The 20,462-nt window shown below is 46.3% G+C and overlaps 1 long non-coding RNA gene across 2 annotated transcripts in view; it reads right to left on the bottom strand.

Moving 5' to 3' along the window:
* LOC106977486 (uncharacterized) overlaps window positions 1-17,764 on the bottom strand; it is a 37,741-nt gene extending 19,977 nt beyond the window's left edge. The window contains exons 1-2 of one of the 2 annotated variants that reach the window (XR_008299986.1): window positions 17,532-17,764; window positions 15,888-16,072 (exon numbers count right to left, since the gene is read on the bottom strand). This is a non-coding gene — a long non-coding RNA (uncharacterized LOC106977486). The remainder of the gene's footprint in view (window positions 1-15,887; window positions 16,073-17,531) is intronic. The other variant, XR_008299987.1, reaches the window with a different exon arrangement.
* Window positions 17,765-20,462: the final 2,698 nt, after the last annotated feature.

Below are 20,462 nucleotides of genomic sequence, written 5' to 3' on the forward strand. Positions count from 1 at the left end.
GAATACAAGTAATGTACTTAGTTTTAGACTACTTACGTGATTAAAACCATATCCCAGAAGAGAACTTGTAGATTTATCTTTTATTAAGTGTAGGTGGTCATGACATTATTGTCCTAAAAACAGAAGTTGTCTTTTTTTTTTTTAGCTGATCTTCCCAAGTGCTTCTCAAAAATAATTGCTTCAATGTTCCCCAACTGATGTGAATTTAATCTAAATTCTATGATGAAGAGGTTCATTGTCATTTGCAATAAACCTTTGCCTCTTTATTTGCCCAACATGATGGCCATCTGACATCCTGGTTTCCTTCTTCTAGACCTTGGCCAGGACCCCAGCCATTGTTAAAACAGCACAGCGTATTCATACCTAATTTCAGTGGCTGGTTGTCATCAGATAGTCATGTAGTCCATTATCCCACACAAAAAAAATTCTGGTGGCTATACTATTAAGCAATTATTAATTAAATGGAGTGTGATGGGATGCTTAAAGTGACCCCAAGATTAAACTCTCATTTGGACCTTGTTTGATGACTAACAACCACTATCACCAATTTGGAGATATTACAACAAAACTCTGCTGCTGACAAAAATATTAACCATGAATGATGAAAATTTTCAGCTGGGACCAGAACATCTGGAGTCCATTAAAACTGGAAGATTTTCCCTCTGAGTCCTGATTGCCAAAGTTAGAACCAACCACCCAGAAACCGTGGCCCTCATGCAAACTCAATGTTTATGTTTCATTAAAAATGATTTCAAGGATTTACATCTTGCTCTACATGGCCCAGTTCCCACAATTACAGCCTCTAATCTCACTGGACATATCCTTGTGCATAGCAACGTTCCTCCTCTCTCGGGCTTGGAAAGAGGAGCTTCCTGGGGAATAAGTCCAGATTCCTTTTTTTTTGTATCTAGAGGCCAGTCAAGAGTGAGGAGCACAGCATCCTGAGATAAAGGAGGAGAAGAAAACTAGGATTCAAGACCCCACAAATCAATATTAAAATGTAAAAGACACTATGCTAGGATTTGCTCCCAAATATATAATAAATCTATAAGAAGCAAGAAAAATGACTAATGGAAGTTATATAATTTCAGCTATGTATTAGTGTTCTATTCTCGTAACAAATCTCCACAGATTTAGTGGCTTTAAAACAACACAAGTTCATCATCTTGCAGTCTGAAAGTTAGATGCCCGACACAGGTCTCACCAGGCTAAAATCAAGGTGTGTGCAGGGCTTCCTTCCTTTGTGAAGATTCTGGGAGAAAAATCTACGTCTTTGTCTTTCCCAGTTTCTAGAGGCTGCTCACACTGCTTGGCTTGTGGCCCCTTCTTTTATCTTAGAAGTCAGCAAGGTCACACCTTTCTGACTGCTCCACAGGTACATCTCCTTGATTAATATGGGCCTAGCCAAATAATCTAGAAAAATCTCCCCAAATCAAGATCCTCAACTCAATCACTTATGCAAAATCCCTTTTGCCTTAGAAGGTAACATATTCTGGGCTCCGGGGATCAGGATGTGGTCATCTTTGGTGTGGGGCATTATTCTACCTATCATAAGCTATTTCTAGACTCCAGATAGTAAAGAAGTTTGAAATCCAAATTTCACCCATCTTCTCCCTCCTCATCATTCCTTTCAGAATTGAATTTTAGCCTGTTGCTTTTACCCTAGGAAACAGGAAAGAAGTTTTCACTGCAAAATGCCTTAAACATAGAGCAAACCCAAATTTGAATAGTCCACAATTAACTTCTTAGCTGAAAGTTTTCCAAAATTTTCAGAGAGACAATTTGTTTATTTTCATTTTTTTAAAGTTTATTTATTTGGAGAGAGGTAGGGAGGAGGGGAGGGGCAGAGAGGGGGAGAGAGAACCCCAAGCAGGCTCCACAGCTGTCAGCACAGAGCCCGACACGGGGCTCCCCATCTCATGAACTGTGAGATCATGACCTGAGCTGGCACCAAGTGTGGGAAGCTTACCAACTGAGCCGCCCAGGCGCCCCCTGGACACCTTAGTTGTTAAAGGGACAGTGCAGCTATTAAAAAAGCAACAAAACAAAGCAAAACAAAACAAAACAAAGCCACAAATATGATTTTCCCTATGTTTTCTGCTGCGAAGAGTGTTACCAAATATAATCTTCACTTATTCGTTCAACAAATACTTGCTGTTTACCAAGGCCTAGGTTCAATGCTATTTTGTGGATTTTCCTTACAGCAGCTTCCTATCTCTGAGAGTCTAGCTGATATTCTCCCACTCTTATGACCTTAAATATTGACTTTAGTCAAGGGGTATCTGGGTAGTTAAAAAAAAAAAGAGAAAAAGAATGTTCTAGTCTGTCCTAAAGACAGCTGAGTTGAACAACAAAATAGGAGGATGTTCTCTTCTGAAGACAGCCGAACAGCTGTTCCAGCAAATATTAGGTATTCTTGCCATGAAAAATAATGCATGAAGCGTAAGTGAGCCATGGAGGCACACACGTTTCTAGACTGCATCTTAACCTACCATTTCCTACAGACTATTTTATTATTGTTTTATTTATTTATTTATTTATTTATTTATTTATTTATTTATTTATTATGGTTTCTAACCAAACAGTAATAATATTCAAACCAGGAAATTTGGAAAACCCAAAAGAACATTTAAAAAAGCCAGTCATGTTGGGGCGCGTGGGTGGCTCAGTCGGTTGAGCATCCGACTTCAGCTCAGGTCATGATCTCACGGTCCATGAGTTCAAGCCCTGCATCAGGCTCTGTGCTGACAGCTCAGAGCCTGGAGCCTGCTTCGGATTCTTTGTCTCCCTCTCTCTCTGCCCCTCCCCTGCTCGTGCTCTGTCTCTCTCTGTCTCAAAAATAAATAAAAACATTCAAAAAAATTTAAAAAAAAAAGCCAGCCATGTTATACGTCAGTTATATCTCAATAAAGCTGGGGGGCGGGGGGCAGTCGTAAGGCAACCATAAGGTAACAACTGACAACATAATATGTTTGAAACTAAACTCTCAATATTTTTCCCTATGCATATGAAAAATACATGTATTATAACCCAAAACTGATGTATATTCGCCCTTCTACAGTATTTCCTGTGCTGGTTAACAGGCACCGAAACAGAAATGGAATGGTTGCGTCCTTTCATATGAATACACTATAGCTTTCTCCAAAGGTCACCTTCGGTATTGGATACCTAGTCTGTCTCCAAAATTCATTGTCACACATAACGCTTTAATGAACTTCCACATGAAATTCTTTGCAGACATCTCTTAATTTCTCTGGGTAAAGTCCTAGAAATTGAAATGCTGTATGAAGGAATGTACAGTTTTTAAAGTTTTTGATAATATAGCAACAAATGGCCTTAAAAAAAAACAAAGCTATGCTGATCAACACCTCTGCACTGTGTAAAACTGCCAGGGAAACTTACCTGTCACCCTGGTTAAGAAGAGGCTTTTTTTTTTTTTTTTTTTTTTTCTGAGAGTGTCAGAAATTTAGCATTGGAAAGGATTATTGAGGAAGGTCATCCAGTCTTTAACCTTAGTGGTATATAATACACTAGCCTCATCTGGTGAGATTCTAAAAACTGCCAGTCTCAGGCCCGACTCTTGGAGACTCTCATTTTATTAGTCTTGGGTGGAGCCTGGGCATGGAATCATCTTAAAGCTCGTCAAGTGGCTCTAATGTCAGGCAAGGCTGAGAGCCACTGAACTCAAGGGTCTTTTGAATGAAAGAACTTTGCAGACGTTTGGGTTCAGATGTAGGTCAAACAAATTCTTGGCTTTTTCCTTTAATTCTTTGACTTTACAAGACTATTTTTGAGAACACTGGGATACTTTATAAACCTCTTTAAGGGAATCACATATTCTTTTAGTGATGTCCAGGTGAACTAGAAATGGCAGCCCTGGTGCCATCACCAAGACTTCAGTCCGAGGGGAGAAAGTAGTTCCAGTGAGGGGTTTGGCATTGCAATCTGGTCAGAGATGGAGAGAGCCCACTGTGGACACCCACCGAGTCTTAGAGGACAGTGTGAACTGGGGGGATAGGCGCGCCTTTGGAATTCAACATACTATTGAATTCTAGCCTTGTCATTTGTTACTGGGTGACCCTGAGCAAACGCTTCACTGTTCTGGGTCACCGTTTTTTCCATCTGTAAAATGAGGCTCTATTCCAACCACCTCACAGGGCAGGGGCGAGGTTTACGCTGGGATAATAACATACGGTTCCCAGGCACTGATCAAAGACAACCACCTTTACCAGCCAGGAGTGCTTCATGCATAGCTTTCTGTGCAGTGCACTTATTTCTTGATTTATTTTCAATATAAGGGGACCCACTTGTTCCGACTATGCTCCCAGTTAGGTCACATGGGTTCTAAGACCAGCTTTGCCACTCCCTAGAGTGCAAGTCACAATTTCCTTGTTTAAACATCTCAAGGCCCCTCCCAACCTCAACAGTCTCTAGAAGAGATCTTTTCCCCTGCTTGGAATTTTTGATATTCACATTAACCGTACTGTAAGAGAACATTCCACGGTACTAGTTAAAAAAAAAAAATCTGTAACTTATGGAGCGCCTGTTATGCACATATACATGTTATGGCATTTAAAGGTCACAACAAACATGGGAGGTAGATATTTGCATCCCCATCAATGGGGGAGGGAACAGATCCAATGAAAAATATTTTTTCCATAATTACGAAGTCAGCATTTGGCACAAATGAGATTTGAACACAACTTTATCACAGTGCCCTTGTCCCCAGCATGCTGAATTCCTAAATACTGCTGGTTATTACAACAGGACTGATTATTCAGGGATAAACTCTTCCTTCAGGGTTTTTCATTTTCCTCTTCCCTATTCTCTGACTTCTTACCAATTGTTATATTAACCCCTCCACAAGAGTTTTTGCGGAAATGGGAAAAACTCTAAATTCCTAGTGATCTTCTAGATTTCTTGGAGTGACCCATATCAATATTGCCTGCCAAATTCTAGGGCACCTGGGTGGCTCAGTCGGTTAAGCGTCTGATTCTTGATTTCAGCTCAGGTCATGATCTCACGGTTCATGGGTTCTAGCCCCACGTCAGGCTTTGTGCTGACAGCATGCGAAGCCTGCTTGGAATTCTCTATCTCCTCTCTCTCCTACCCCTGCTCGCATGTGCACTTTCTCTCTCTCTCTCTCTCTCAAAATAATTAAGCTTTAAAAAATTTAAAAATACATATCCTACTAAATTCAAAGCAAGTACATCCCCAGCTCATCTTTTCTTAGCTGGATCCCCCAAATGTCCCAGACTACCCCAACCCTGACCCAAGAGCTGACGAAGCAGGAATGGAAACCAATGGCAGTCTGAACAGATTCCAGCTAAAATAACTGTGCTTTTCTAGGTTTATAAAATATACGAACATGTAATCATATTGCTCAGGCCCCTTCCAGGGCCTCGGAGACGGTTCACTGAAATGAGGGGCCCCTAGGTATTTGCTCCCTCAGCGGCAGGAGACCCACCTCCAGCATTTCCTTGCTCAATGGCATTTTGCAATGAGACTTGCTCTCATTCACACATGGCTACAGACACATTCATAGTCAAGTGGAAATAATGACTGCTATCAAATATGGTCTAATTCCTCTGTTACTGCTCTCATAACTGATGGATTTCCTTTCTTAAAATTCAGAATTATTTGATTTTAATTATTTGCAGCCATCACATGATCAAAGAACTTCAGGGCTAGAAATAAACAGAGGCACTACTAATCCACAAACCGTTTGGATTTCCAGGGATGAGAACATTGAAGCCTAGAGAGCCTGTGTGACCCAGGCAAGCTCCAGAGACAGGCTCTTGTCCATAGCAGGGCACTGCTGAGCGCTTATTCTGCCCAGGAGAGGGAGAAGCACAGACGTGCTCACCGCCCTAGGGATTTTCCTCTGCTTGGGGAATCTGGATATATTTCAAGCAAGACAGTAGTTGATAGAAGTGAAATTATTGCCAGAGGCAAGAAGTGTGACCTCTACCCCATTCAATACTTTTAACATTCAAAATATAGAAAGCTTATTAGCTTTACCTATCAAATGTGAGCCTCCTACCACTGATTCATCCAGCTCCTCCTGAACCAACTGGGCTATCAGTGCTGCAGAGAAGTCCCTTGGGGGTTGAAGATCATACGATTTGAAGAAACTTCCAAAGGCTCTCCCTTTTTATCCAAACTTTATTGTTTTTTGCCAGAAGCACTATAAAACGTTACTGCAACGGACAGGTCCAGTGTGTTTTATAAAGTACAGGGGTGTGTGTGTGTGTGTGTGTGTGTTTAAATAAGACAGAATATAATCTTTCTGAGAATAGAAATACAAAATAGTTGAGCTAATCCCAGGAGGAAAATGACCAACCCAATAAACTATTTTCCAAATTAACTGCATCCTCTAAAATAATTTTGTGGATCCATTTTTAAAGAAATCTTCACAAATATAGAAACTCCACATAATCAATCCATGTCAACATTCAAGAGCAAATGACTTGTTGCTTCTGGTCATGGTCTTAAGTGAGAAGGAAAATCTTGGCCAAACGACTTGCAGGAGATTATGGGAGGGGACAAAGAAGAAGTGGGGTGGGGACCCTCCCTCCAGCCTTAAGGTTTTAAAATCTTTCTTCTTTTTAAAACCGTGGAATCTTTCTTCACATGGACTGGCATGAGCTCAGCAGTGAAACACAATGGAGGAAGTTGTTCCAGTGAAGGCAGGGGTGAAGGTCTTGCTCCCCCATCTTCCCTTACATACATGGACACACAGACACACTTCCCCCAGTTCTATTTCCTAAGGCGCCTGTGAATCCCTAGAAGCCCCTTGAGGCGCAAGTTCTTTAAAGTCTAGTTAATGAGCACTACCAACAAATACAAGTTTAAGGAGCTAAAGGAGTCTGATAGTACCCACTTGCAATCATGCTGATGGATATGATGTGGAATTAAGATTTAAAAAAAAAACAACTTACTTGAAATTGAAAAAGATCAAAACTCTAGAATAGTGTGGTCTAACAGAACTATCTGCAATGATGGAAATGTTCTGTGTCTGTGCTACCCAATACATTAGTCACGAGCCATGTTTGGACATGGAGCCCTTGAAATGGGGCTAATGGGATTGGGAACTGAACTTTTAATTTTATGTAATTTCAATTAATGTAAATGTTAATGTAGACGGCCTCACATGGTTACCGGCTACTGAATGGTGCAGTTCTAGACCATTTCTCTTATGTAGGTAGAAATACAAGGAGAGACTTTGCAATGAAATACATGTCTACTCTCCTTGTGGAAGCATCTGATGAAGCCGATCATTCCCTGCCCCCCACCACCTCATCCTTCTTAATCTCCTCTCTGTTCCACCGAAAGGAAAGCTCAGACAAGAGCCCTTCTGTATGAGCTTCTTGTTGCTGCTATAACAACTTGCTACGAGCTAATTCTTTTTCAGTTCCTGAGGTCAGAAGTCCACCCTGAGCCTCTGTGGGCTAACATCAAAGTGGTGGCGAAACGGCATTCCTCCTGGAGGCTCTGGGAGAGGATCTGTCTTCTTCACTTCCCTAACTCTTGAGGTTGCAAGCACTCCTTGGTGGAAACCCCTTTCTCTATCTTCGCAGCCAGCAGTATGGCATCTTCCAGTCTCCCTCTGCTTCCATCATCACATTTTCTCCTCGGATTCTGACTCGGAACCTCCTGCCTCACCCTTATAAGGACCCTGTAACTACCTTGGGCCCATCTGAATAAGCAGAGATAACCTCCTGAAGCTCAAGATAAACTCAAGAACCTTACTTTAATCATAGCCACAGAGCCCCAGTTGCCATGTTATTGGGCAACATATGCACAGCTTTTGAGGCTGTAGGCATCTTTGGTGGGGGGGTGGGCATTATTCTGCCTACCACACCTTTTCTTGTGGATTAACTTGAAGTAAGGCTAGTGCCTTTCATTAAATTCATTAATGGCCAGCTTCGAAAAGGTAGCCTTGGTTGGTAAGGCTTCACCACAGTTACCCCCAAGTGAGGTGAGGTTTTCTCACTCTTTCCTTTAACCTGGTGGTTCCCCAAATTTAGCCAGCATCAGATCACCCGTGGGCTTGTGAAACAGATTGCTGGACTCAAACCCCGGAGTTTCTGATCCAGCAGGTCTGGAGTGGGCCCAAGAAATTTGCATTTCTCAGCCAGGTGCAATCATTTTAACATATGTCCATAAATTCTTTAACATCCCTCCTTTCAAAAGATGGAGCCTTACTTTCATCCTTTGGAGTATGGGCTAGATTTCGTGACCCAATTCTAACTATATTTGATGGATGTGAGGGCATGTGATTTAAAGACAAGGCTCTCTCATTCTCTAAGCATCAACTTCCAGCCACAGTTGAGCCTTCAGATTACTGCAGCTTGCAGTAACAACTTGACTGCAACCTCCTAAGAAGCCCTGGGTCAAATTCACCCAGATAAGTCACTTCTAAATTCCTGACCCACAGAAACTGTATGAAATAAGACAAGTTTGTTGATACTTAAAGCCACTAAACTTTGGGGTAACTTATCACACAGCAACAGATAACTAATACGTCAGGTGGTGCTGATACCACTGGTTTGGGGACCACATTTTGAGAACCACTGGTCCAACCCACACACTGTGGAAGGCACCAACATTTCCCCTGCCTGCCTGGATATGCTTCAGAGAACCAGAGGAGGGTAATGTTCTTTGGTTTATATGTACTGCATATTCATTTTCTGTTTTCTGCAGATGTATTCTGTTACCAGCAGCCACTCTCTTGCTGAAGAGCTTTTACTGGGAAGAATAACAACAGTATGGCAACTGATAGCTCCACTCCAGAAGCCCATTTCTGTCTACTCAGGCATCAAAAATGTCCTACACATGGGTGAAGAACCAGGCAGGTTTAAGGAGAAGAGGAAATGTTTGAAAGACTAGACCATCACTCTCTCTCACCCTCTGTTCAGCCCGGAGGTGACGATGAAGAAAGAAAACAAAACTCTTGACAAGAGAGGGACGGATAGTACTAGGAGCCAGGAGAGCAAAGGGGTGTCCAACTGTTAAATAATGGGAAACCGAAGCTTCTCCCATTGTGTCGGAGAGGCCAGTTCCTGAGCCAGCTGTAGAGGAAATGGGGAGTTTACATTATCTGGGATGTCAGTAAGAACTGAGTGGACACACTTCCTGTCTGGTTCTCCCCAGGGATCAGCAGCCTCTTCGGCAAAGATGCTCTTCCAGAGGTTTCATTTGTTGTTTACTTTCTCAATCGGCAAACGTGGTCCAAGAGGGGAAATATGGCTCCAAGAGGGAGGGAAGGGAATGGTCGTGGATACAGAGCGCCACACAGAAGGGAGCGGAGGGGGGCTGGGAGGCGGGGAAGGGTGGCAGTTTGGCAGGATGGCTGTCTCTGATTCAGGCAGCGTCAGGCAAGCTGGCCAAGCTGGTGCATTTCAGCGATACCCGTTCTCTTTAATGGGGTGTCTCTGGCTTTTCCATTTATTTTATAGAAACTTAAAATATGACATATGATTCCATTTATGTGAAATTCTTGGAAAGGCAAAACTAATCTAGAGTGACAGAAAGCAGAAAAGCGGTTGCCCCAGGCCAGTATTGAGGGAGGAGTGGGAATTTGGGGTGTGATGGAAACGTTCCATATTTTTGCTGTGCTCGTGGTTACCCGGGTGCACACATCTGCCACACTTGATTGAACTGTACGCTCAGAATGGGTACATTTTATTGTACGTAAATTATATCTTAATAGTATGGATCTTAAAAAAGTATGACTCATGAGGAGCCCTCTGGTGGGGCATCAAAGACTGGTTTGGCAAAAACAAGAGTTATCTGGTAGAAAAGGGATTCAACTAGTTGTGTGTGGTCTGAGAAATGGAACCAGAATAAATGTGTGCATGCTATAGGAAGCAGATTTCTATTCAATGTATTTATGTCAGTCATTTAACAAAGGTTCATTGAAAGCCCTATCTGTAAAGGTCTTTAACTCTCAGATGTAAAAAAAAAATAATAATAATAATAATAAATAATTTGGCTTCTCTATTACCCATTTTCCATTTAAAAAGCCAATCTTTCAAAGAATGGAATATCCTTTGATTTGAGGTTTTCCCATCTTCCCGGAGGTCGTGTCTGACTTCTAGCAGGTTCTCTTAGTGCCAAGGCATTGAGGGGATGTCTAGCCCTCAGGGCCTACTCCATACATCCATGCAGGGATCTTCCCATTCTCAGCCTTGGCCATGAGCCACGTGGTTGAAGAGCTGGCGCTGGCTGCAGTCCACGTAACCTTGACCTTCTGTGCCATCGCTGAGCCATGTTAAGGGAGGGCGTCGTGGTCACTCTGCTGCTTTTGTGCCATAGTGGATATGGGGTATCCCACACCCAGCTCTCTGCGAGTCTGTCTCTCACCCCATGTGCCTAGAACTGTGACAAAGACACAATATGTGTGTGGTGTTGCTGCTTCCCAGGACGCCACCTTGCAAAGTGGACCCCAGGTTCTCCAGTCTTGGGTCCCCCGAAACATCCTGGAATCGCGGAGACGCGGCCTTAGCCTAGTGGTTAAGAGCAACAACTCTAGACCCAGACCCCTCGTATCCGTGCTCTGCCAGCTGCTGGCCATATCACTGGGGGAAGCATTCATTTCTTCTGTCTGAGTCTCTGCCATCTGGGGGAAGTCATAGTTCTTGGTCCACAAGACGCGGTGGGGGGTCTGATGAGGTAACACCCGAAGCTCTTAGAAGAATGTGTGGCACGAGGCTCTTGCTTACGGACTTTCCACACCTCTGCACGCCCTGCCATCACGGTTTTTACCTTTATGGCTGCTTCTCTCTCTCCCTGAGCCACTCCCTCGCAGAGAGAGGGTTTTGCCTCTGGGGCACCTGGTATAATCTCTTTAATGGTCCCGGTTTGAGAAAACACTTAGTCCAAAGGCTTTTCTTTATTTTTTCCTGCTTTCCCCTCTATGCAGGCCTCTCCCTTGAAGCAATAAGGAAAGAATAACTGCTTGAAAGAGCATAGGGAAAAGCGGGAAATAAGGACAGAAAAAAGTTCATTTGTATTGATGTCGTCAAATCCAACACGACATCAAACGCATTCTATTTTCATTAAAATGCAGGAAAAGGTGCATCTTACAATAAGTGAAATTCTGCATTTCCTTCTACACAATACAATATCTGTTCTACGCAATACCCTGATGAAGGAAACCAGTAGGAACCCTGATCAGGGTTCAGAGGAAGAGATGTGGCTTGAGTTATTCCGGTCAGAGGAAAGCTCAGAACCCTGAGCTCAGAACACTTTACAAGGGCTGGGAGGAAGAAAAGGTTTCTCTTCTGTGCGCTGTGGTAGGAATATTGGTACAAAGCCTAGCATAACCGTAGCCATTCGCTATATGAGTTTCCCAGGATTGTCATAACAAATTGCCACCAACTGGATGGCTTAAAACAACAGAAATTTATTCCCGTACGGTTCTGGAGGCCAGGTGTCAGCGGGTTCGATTCCTCCTAGAGGCTCTGAGGGAGCATCCATCCTGGGCCTCTCTCCTACATCCTGGCAGCCGCTCCAATCTCTGCCTACATCACCATGTGGCCTCCCCTGTTTTTTTTTCCTTCTCCGTGTCTTCTCCTCTTCCTCTAAGGACACCTGTCATTGGATTTAGGGCCCATGAAGATACTCCAGGATGATCTAATTTTAAGATCTTTAATTACATCTGCAAAGATCCTTTTTCCAAATAAGGTCCCGTTCAAAATTCCAGGTGGACATATATTTTGTGGAGCCATCATTCAAGCTGCTGCAGAGTAGTTAAAATGTAAGGGTTTTCTAACTGAGCTTCTGGGAACCCACATGATACTCAAGAGTATGTGGCTGATGTTCAGTACTTTCCAAATGGCAGATTTTGAAAGGCAGTGGACATCTACTACCTGGTTGAAAGCCGGGGAACGAAATTAAAGGAGAAAAGAAGGGCCAGGTACTCGGAAGAAAAACATAACTTCAGAGCTTTCCTAAATCTCTCCTGGTGCCCAACTGATATCATTTCTAAATATTTAACCACATGTCATAATTACTGTGGTCTGAGTCTTTCCACCCACACAGAAAGGGCTAGAAACGTGACCATGGCCAGACAGCCATTCCTTCCATGAAGCTCAGGAAGCAGACGGGACATTATAGCCCTATAGGTTCCCGGATACTTGTCTAAATAGGCTTCCCCTGCCCTGCCCTGCCCCAAATGTGTTTTGTAACTGTGATCTCTCATTCCTGCTTCCTAGGAAACTTCTCAAAGGGGTAGCCCTCAGCTCTGGCTCCATTTGAGCCCCCTGGTGACGTCTCAGACCTCAAAATATTTAGAGAGGACAGCGGCCTTATTCTAAGAGTGCCTTTGCCAGTCAATTTAATTGTCAAGTGACAATTTAACTCTTCTTGAAAGGCATATGGGGCATATTATGTACAGATCAGGATGCTTTAGTTTGGAAGGAACAGAAGTTCAAACTTAAAATGGCCAAGACATTAAAAAGACTTTAGTAGGGCTCACAAATAGAAGTCCAGATGTATGATGGGTTTTAGACTTGGATTGATCGGGGCTCTGGCCCCATTTTTCTGCAGTTCTCTTCTTTTCGACACGTTTCGGCGGGCTTTCTTCTTGGTAGCAAATGGCTACAGTTATTCTAGGCTTTGTACCAATATTCCTACCACAGCGCACGGAAGAGAAACCTTTTCTTCCTCCCAGCCCTCGTAAAGTGTTCTGAGCTCAGGGTTCTGAGCTTTCCTCTGATTGGAATAATTCAAGCCACATGTCTTCCCCTGAACCAAACAGGTAGGATTATTCTGACAGGTAGGATTGATTAGATTAATGAAGGCCCACCCCGAGCAGGAATGGGGACAAGCCCCCAAACCAAATGTGGCTCCACCAGCAGGGAGAGACGCACTGGCTGCCAAAGAGGCAGCACCCAGTGTTCCTCTACCCCCCCTCGCAGCCAAGCGAGGCTGACGTTCTTTCTAGAAGCATTCCTTTCTCCAGGGGTTCACAAATGTGCTTTACACTTTGCAAAGGATGTTCATTTGAAAATCACTGTGATGTAGCAAATCACACAAATATTTGGCGTGGAGATAAAAAAAATCATCTAATGACCTGTGGTCCTTTCAGAATTAATTTTCTCTGATCCGAGGCATGATGCGGTGAAGCCCCAGCTCCCCGGTGTGTTTAAGAAGGTGTTTGTTTGTTTAATTAATTTATTTATTTAGAGAGAGCGTGCACACACACAAGTGCAAGCCAGGGAGGGGCAGAGAACGAGGGAAAGAGAGAATCCCAAAGAGGCTCTGTGCTGTCACCAGAGAGCCGATGCTGAGCTCGAGCCCATGACTCTGGGATCATGACCTGAGCTGAAATCGAGTCAGACACTCAACTGGCTGAGCCTCCCACATGCCCCAAGAATATGTTTTTGATTACTGTGAGGTTTGCCCATAACAACAAACATCTTTTAAACTTGCCTCTAAGAGGTCATAAGATGAAGGAAGAAAAATAGATAACAAAATTAACCCAGGAAAGAAAGAAAGAAACCTAGTTTTTCGCCAATGGATGATGTAATGGCTATTTTGATGTGTCAATATAGCTGGGCCACAGTGCTCATGTACTGCATATAGATATAGATATACCAAACATTATTCTGGATGTTTCTGTGAGGGTGTTTTTGGATGAGATTTACACTTAAATTGGTGGACTCTGAGTAAACCAGACTGCCCTCTAAGTGTGGGTGAGCCACATCCAATCAGTTGAAGGCCCAAATAGAGCAAAAGGCTAACTTAACATCCCCCAAGCGAGAGGGAACTTTCCAGAACAGCTTTCACTCTTCCTGGCTTTCAGCAGATGCCTTCGGACTCAACTACCACTTGCTGAGTCTCCAGCTTGCTGGCCTCATCCATCAGATTGAGACTCACCAAGTCTCCACAATCGTGTGAGCCAATCCCTTAAACTAAACCTCTTCCTATAGGCAGCCCCATCCTATCGGTTCTGCTTCTCTGGAGAGCCCTGACTGGTACAGATGGTGATAGACACGAGCGTCCCCATGGGAGGGGAGGTTACAATATTTGTCCTGAGAAGTGGGCGGTTCCGGTAATTATTGCTGCGTGACAAACTATACCAAAACTTGGTGACTTAAAACAACTACCTTACTTTTTCTCAGAATTCTTGACAGCTGAGTGGTTCTTCTGTCGGTGTCACCAGGGGTCACTCGTATGGGCACACTCAGCTGGTTTGCTAGTGGCTGGGCTCAGGCGGCACGTGGAGACGGTCGGACTTCTCTCTACATACCTAGTGTCAGGGCCCCTCTCTCCCTGTGACTTTTCCACGTGTCCCTGCGGTGGTCTATGTCAAGGCAGCCTGACCTCCTACACAGAAGCCAGGGACATCGAAAAGGGTAAAGCAGGAGCTGCAAGGTCTTCTTGAGGCTAAAGCCCGGAACTAGTGCAAGGTTAAATTCCATCGCAGTTTATTGGCTAAAGCCAATTACAAGGACGAGCCCCGATTCAAGGGGAGGGCACCTCCCAAGGGCCTCCATACTGCAAGTATGGTTTATGGAGCCCCATGATCTTATCTGATTGACACCACAGGCTAAGCGTCCCATTCTGCAAATGCATCCTTCAGCTCTATCACCACAGAAGAGAGGTTGAGATCTCCTGGCCTCGAACAACATAAGGCAGCCAGTGTGATGGCCTATAGGTTTCCTCTCCGGCCCAAATACTCAGTCTCCCTAAAGCCTAGTGGCACCTGTGAGCGCTCTCTTTTCCCATTAGCCTTCTTCAGTACCTACTGTCCCTACATGTATCGTTTCACTTTCCCCGCCCACACTAATCTGGTGACTCATATTACATGACTGATTATGACCAGATTCTCTCTAAAAATGGGGAATGGAAGATTAAAGTAATTAACCGGCTCCTTCAGGCAGGCTATTTCCTATATTAGGTCTTAATGCCTTCATTTTATCATTCAAATAATCAGGTGAAAACTGGAGCTTTGGAAACATTGTCCTTAGAGGACCTGATTTTGCCCTTGGCTTCTGGACCTCGGCTCGCCCGGCAGGCATTGTCAGCGGAACCCCATGTAGCATGCAATTCGCAGATACACAAAGCCCATCTGAGCCACCGTGAATGTCACGAGTCGTCTGTGAGAAGAGCATCTAGGAAGCCCTGACGGCCAGGATGGGAGGGTCTGGGGAGCACACACTGGTGGGAGGGGGTGGGTTCCAGGCCAGCATGTGGGATCACTGGGGGTTCTGGACCTTCTAGGCACAAGAAATCCGTGCTCAACCAGAACCTTCTCCAAGACTCTTACTGATGATGCCCAGGACGTGGCTACTTGGCTGAGCCTCTGGGAGCCCAAGAAAGAAAGTGAAGCCTTGAGGAACACATTTCAAACCCATTCCATGGCTCCTGGCAGAAGGAAAGTCTAAATTTAGATTTCTGACCAGACGGTTTCAGACACAATGTCTTACATGACAGGAAATGAACAGGTTTTCAGGAGAGAGGGGCCAGCTCCTCACCCACGGATGTATCTACCACACGGGAGGGGACACGTGTCAAGCACTTCCTACAGATGAGGCTCTTGGAAGAGGAAGGGGACGTCACAAAGAGCAATAAAGCCGACCCTGCTTTAAGAAGCCTTTGGTCCAACAGACGTGGATCCTACCTCTGCAGCCCGGATCCTGCCCGGCTTTGGGATCACAGAGGGGGCCAAATGTGCTGGGAGATCATTCTGACGACAAGAAGGTTAGTTCTGAAAGAAGTGAGAGTCAGCAAGATCTTAGCGGGCAAAGCCGTGGGCAGAACAGAGCCACGCAGGGTGGCTGGGTGAGGGGGACTGGCACCTTGCCTACGTTCTATAGTCTTTCACCTTCTTGTCTCACCTGACCCTCACCTGACCTTTCACCTTCTTGTCTCACCTGAGCATCACTGCCTCTTCTGCCGAGGAGGACGCTGAGACCAGAGAGGTGAAGCGGCTGCCTTCAGGTCACACAGCCAGTTCAAGGCAGGACTGTGCCTCAGTCACGGCACTCAGGCCGCAGAGATCCCGACACAGGGGAGACAGGGAGGAGGAATGTCAGTCTTCTCCCCCAGAACAGGCATCCTGCCAAGTTCAAAAAGCAAAGTGCCTTGAGTGGAAGACAGCCCACAGGTGAAGGCAGCCCCCTGGCCATCTGCCCAAGGGAGGCTGGCACAGTCGCCTGTGACCTGGGGACAGCGGCCTCTCCTGTCCCAGACAACAGCACCTGCTCACCTGATCACCAGGCAGAGGAAAAACAAACCTCTGACAGCCCCACATCCTTCTGAAGCTCTCCCCAGACGTAGCGCCCACGGCAACCAAACAGAGGGCCAACAGCACCATCCCGACCGCCCTGAAGAACCCCACAGAATGCAGGTGGAGACATGCCCGCAGTGGGACCGCCCACCTAACTGAGCACTTACTATGCGCCAGGCGTCACACCAAGCGCTTGCAGTGGGTTACCCATTTAACCTTTCCACAGCCCTGGGCGGGAGTACCGTTACTACCCCACGCACCAGCTATAACCTCCACCCTGGAACTTCCCCTTCAGACACTCCAGTAACACCTCCCCTCAGGAGAGCCTAGCAAGTGACAAGTGAATGACACAATAGAATGTAAGCGCCGGGAAACCAAAGTTTGTGTCTGTTTTGCTCACCGATGTCACCCAAGCTTCTAGGACATTGCCAGGCACGTGGCAGATTTTCAATACATATTTGTCGAGTGAAGCAAAGAACCATACAACCACCCTAAGATGCACATGCTGAGTTGGCCAAGCAATTTGCTCCCACACGTTGGTCCTGAGGGTTGAAATTCAGATTTTTCCTTACTAAAGCCTAAGAGTAAAGTCCCTCGATGCTGTAATTCTATATACAATGTGATTGGTGAATGAGCCACATGCTCAGCCCCAGCCCTCGTTCACAGGGAGAAGGTTACAGAGGGAAGGGGACATACTTATTTGCCCCCAGGCTTATTTGCCCAAGGTGCACTTGGTCTGGCTGGATCCCTACCGCTCTGTCCACCGGCCCCAGGGTCTGGATTCACCTGCTCAGATATACCCCAGCCACAGGGAGTGTAGAATTGGCATGAAATAATATGTGCCCCTGAGCAGTAAGAGGGTTCCTCCCACACTGGCGTTTCGCTAGGTCTACACAATCTGCCAAGTGAGTGTGTTTGGCTCTCCAGATAAACGAGGAGCCAAAGGGTGTCTTTCTGACTGAATTCTTGGCATTTTATTCGCGCTTCTAAATAAGCAAAGTTAACACTGCCAGTGTTCTCTGGCACCGCTGAGGGCTGTTTAATGAATAAGAGAATCACAGATCGTGGTGGTAAAAGGGCCTCAGAAGTCACCTGATGCGGGGGTTTTCAAACCTTTTAGTCAATGGAATCCTTCTTTCAAACATAACCTTACCCTGAAATTTATCATTGTATACTATCGATCATACCTTACAGAACACACATGAGATTATATTACAGGAGAGAAGCTGGCAGTGCTGTGGATAAAGTCAGGGGGCAGCCGAGTCCCCTCCCCCCGGCCCTCTCTTACCTTTCTTCCTTCTGGCAGCCAGTATGGGTTCCAGAAACACCAGTCTAACTTCACCCCCTCCCTAATGCAATGGGAAACAAAGGATCAGGGAGGTGAAGGGACTCGTCCAAGGTCACACCGCTAGGTAACGACCATGCTAGGGCTTGGGGTTAGCACTTGCTGTAGCGCGGCGCCCGCGCAAACCCACTTTCTACAGCCCGGCGCCCGCGCACACCCACTTTCTGCAGCCCGGCGCTTGCGCAAACCCAATTTCTATGGCCCGGCGCCTGCGCAGCACACCCACTTTCTACAGCCCGGCGCCTGCGCAAACCCACTTTCTAACCCTTGCACTGGAAGAAACACCTGCTGGCGCCGGGCAAGTGTGCCAAGAGGATGCTCCGCCTGCGTTGGTTGAGGGTGTTGCTTATGAAAGACAGTAAGGGCTACTTTAATATAAAATCTCAACTCTAAGGCAGAGTGCCCCAGCTCCTACTTTGGACATCCGAAAGGTGACAGGGCACTCACTGGCCTTAACTTCTCGTGTCCCGAGGAAACCTTAGTCCTCAAAATGGGCTCTTCAATGGCAGAGAATGCACAAACAAAACAGTCTTTTATTTATCAAAAATGAGGCGCTGGGAGTCATGTTAGGGAACCCAGCCCGCGCTCACCCTTGTGCAACCATCAAGACACAGTGTCCTCCCTGTGAAAGGCAGCACGTGACTCCGTAGACTCTCGAAACTTCCTCTAGCTCAGAGATGCTAAGAGCCTAACAGATACAGAAAACAAATAGCTTCTCCCCCAGGTGGAGGAGTCTCTTCTCATACTGTCTCCTACCCAGGCAGGGAAAGAAGTGTAACCAGATGAGCCCGCGGCCACAGTCAGGGCCACGTGCCCTCCAGTGAGCAGAAATGCTGTGACTCACACAAATATACTACATAAATGCCTCCAACCCCCCAATACCCCTGCTTCAATAGGTCTTTCTTTTGCTCGGCTTCTCGGTTACCTTTCTCCTTAGCTTAACCTACTTTAAAAAAAATTTTTTTGAATGTTTATTTATGTTTTAAGAGACAGAGAGACAGAGTGTGAGCGGGGAAGGGGCAGAGAGAAAGAGAGGGAGACACAGAATCCGAAGCAGGCTCCAGGCTCTGAGCTGTCTGCACAGAGCCCGATGCAGGGCTCGAACCCATGAGCCATGAGATCATGACCTGAGCCAAAGTCGGACACTTAACCGACTGAGCCACCCAGGTGCCCCGTTAGCTTAAACTTCTTTAGAAAAGCTGTCCACAGACAACTGGAGCCCCTAATTATTCCTTAGGCCTCTCTCCTGTTGGCCTTGTCTCAGCTGATAGCCTAGTGCCAGAGACTGAAAGGGGAAGCTCCTCTCCTGCACCCTTCCCTTCCCTCCTGCACCCTGCTCCTCCCTCCTTATGCCCTTCTTCATCCTCCCTGTACCCTTCTCCTTCCTCCCTGCACCTCCCCTCTCTCGCTGCACCCTCTCCTCCATTTCTGCCCCCTCCTCCTTCCTCCCTGCACCTCCCTGGACTCCTGCACCCTTCCCCTCCCTTCCTGCACCCACCCTCTTCCTTCTTCTACCCCTTGCACCCTTCTCCTTCCTCCCTGCACCTCCCCTGCCTCCTGCACCCTCCCTTCACCTCCCTGTAACCCCCCCCCCCATTTCCTGTAGCCTCCTCCTCCTTCCTCTACTGTCCTCCTCCCTCCTGGCACCCTCCCCTCTTCCTGTACCCTCCCTCTCCCTCTCTGCACCCTTCCACTCCCTCTCACACCCTCCCCCACCCCTGCACCCTCCCCTTCCCCCTGGCACCCCTGTGGAAAGTCACATGGGGAGTCTTTGGCTGGAACACTCAGTGGTGCTCAGAAATCCTAAACACTGTGGCCTTTGCAGTGCCTGCCAGGGAGAACAGGGAGTCCTCTCTCAGGCCAGACTCAAGCAGGCAAGATGGAAGCAGCCTTATTAGGTCATCCAGCTCAGGAACGGGGTGAGCCTCTTTCTTCTACTGGCCAGCCCACAAGAATGAAACTCCTGACCCGGACATCTGTATCCTTCTGCCACTAACTCCCCTGTCCCCGCCTATGAGGAAGTTGCTCTCCTCCAAAGACCAACCAGTCCCTCTGTGGCTGTGCCCCATTCCCATCCAAACCTGGAAGGAAGGTGCCAGGAGCCATCTTCTCCCCCAGAGACTCCGGGAGTCATCTTGTCCCCCAGAGACTCCATGGTATTTGTTTCAGTTCTGCCATGTCCTTGCCCCCTGTGTGTCCCACACATATAGCACCTTGTAACATCCTGTATCAGGCCCCTATCTGTTATGTTTGTTGTCTGTCGCCTGTTTCCCTGCACTAAAATGTAATTCCCTGGGGAAGGGATTGGCTGCTTTCAATAAATATTTACTGAATGGATTTCTTGTGCACGGATAACACCCAGCACACAGTCACTTGCCGTGTGTCCCATGCTTCCTTTCCTCAGCTATTTCTGCAGGTAAAGCCACCTTGTGTTCACATGCAGAGAGAGCACAAGAAGTTTCTCCTGGTCATTTCCCTGACCTGTACCATCTGGAAGTCAGCAGTCTCCCTCTATCTTCTTGGGGAAAGTGGGTTGAGCTGAGTCAACCCTCACGTACTTGCCATGAGCAGGTGCATTTCCAAAGCTGGGAAAGCGTTCTCACGACTCACAGAGGATGAGAAAACATCAGCAACCCAGCAGCCCCGAGAGGCCCTATTCAGGCCTGGCCCTAACCTCTGACCTCTTGCCCCAGCACCCACATTCTTCATACTATCACCTCCCAGCGACCAAAACTGCTCCCGAGGCAGAATTTTACGAAGTGCCACATTGAATGCTGAATGAGGCCTGACATCTTTCCTCTCTGAGAGCAGCTGTACTTCCAACAGGCCGGTTCAAGTCAAAGGAATGGGGACATGTCAGCGTCTGCACGAGGT

This window comes from Acinonyx jubatus, chromosome B4 (assembly GCF_027475565.1).
Source record: "Acinonyx jubatus isolate Ajub_Pintada_27869175 chromosome B4, VMU_Ajub_asm_v1.0, whole genome shotgun sequence".
Lineage (NCBI taxonomy): Eukaryota > Metazoa > Chordata > Mammalia > Carnivora > Felidae > Acinonyx > Acinonyx jubatus.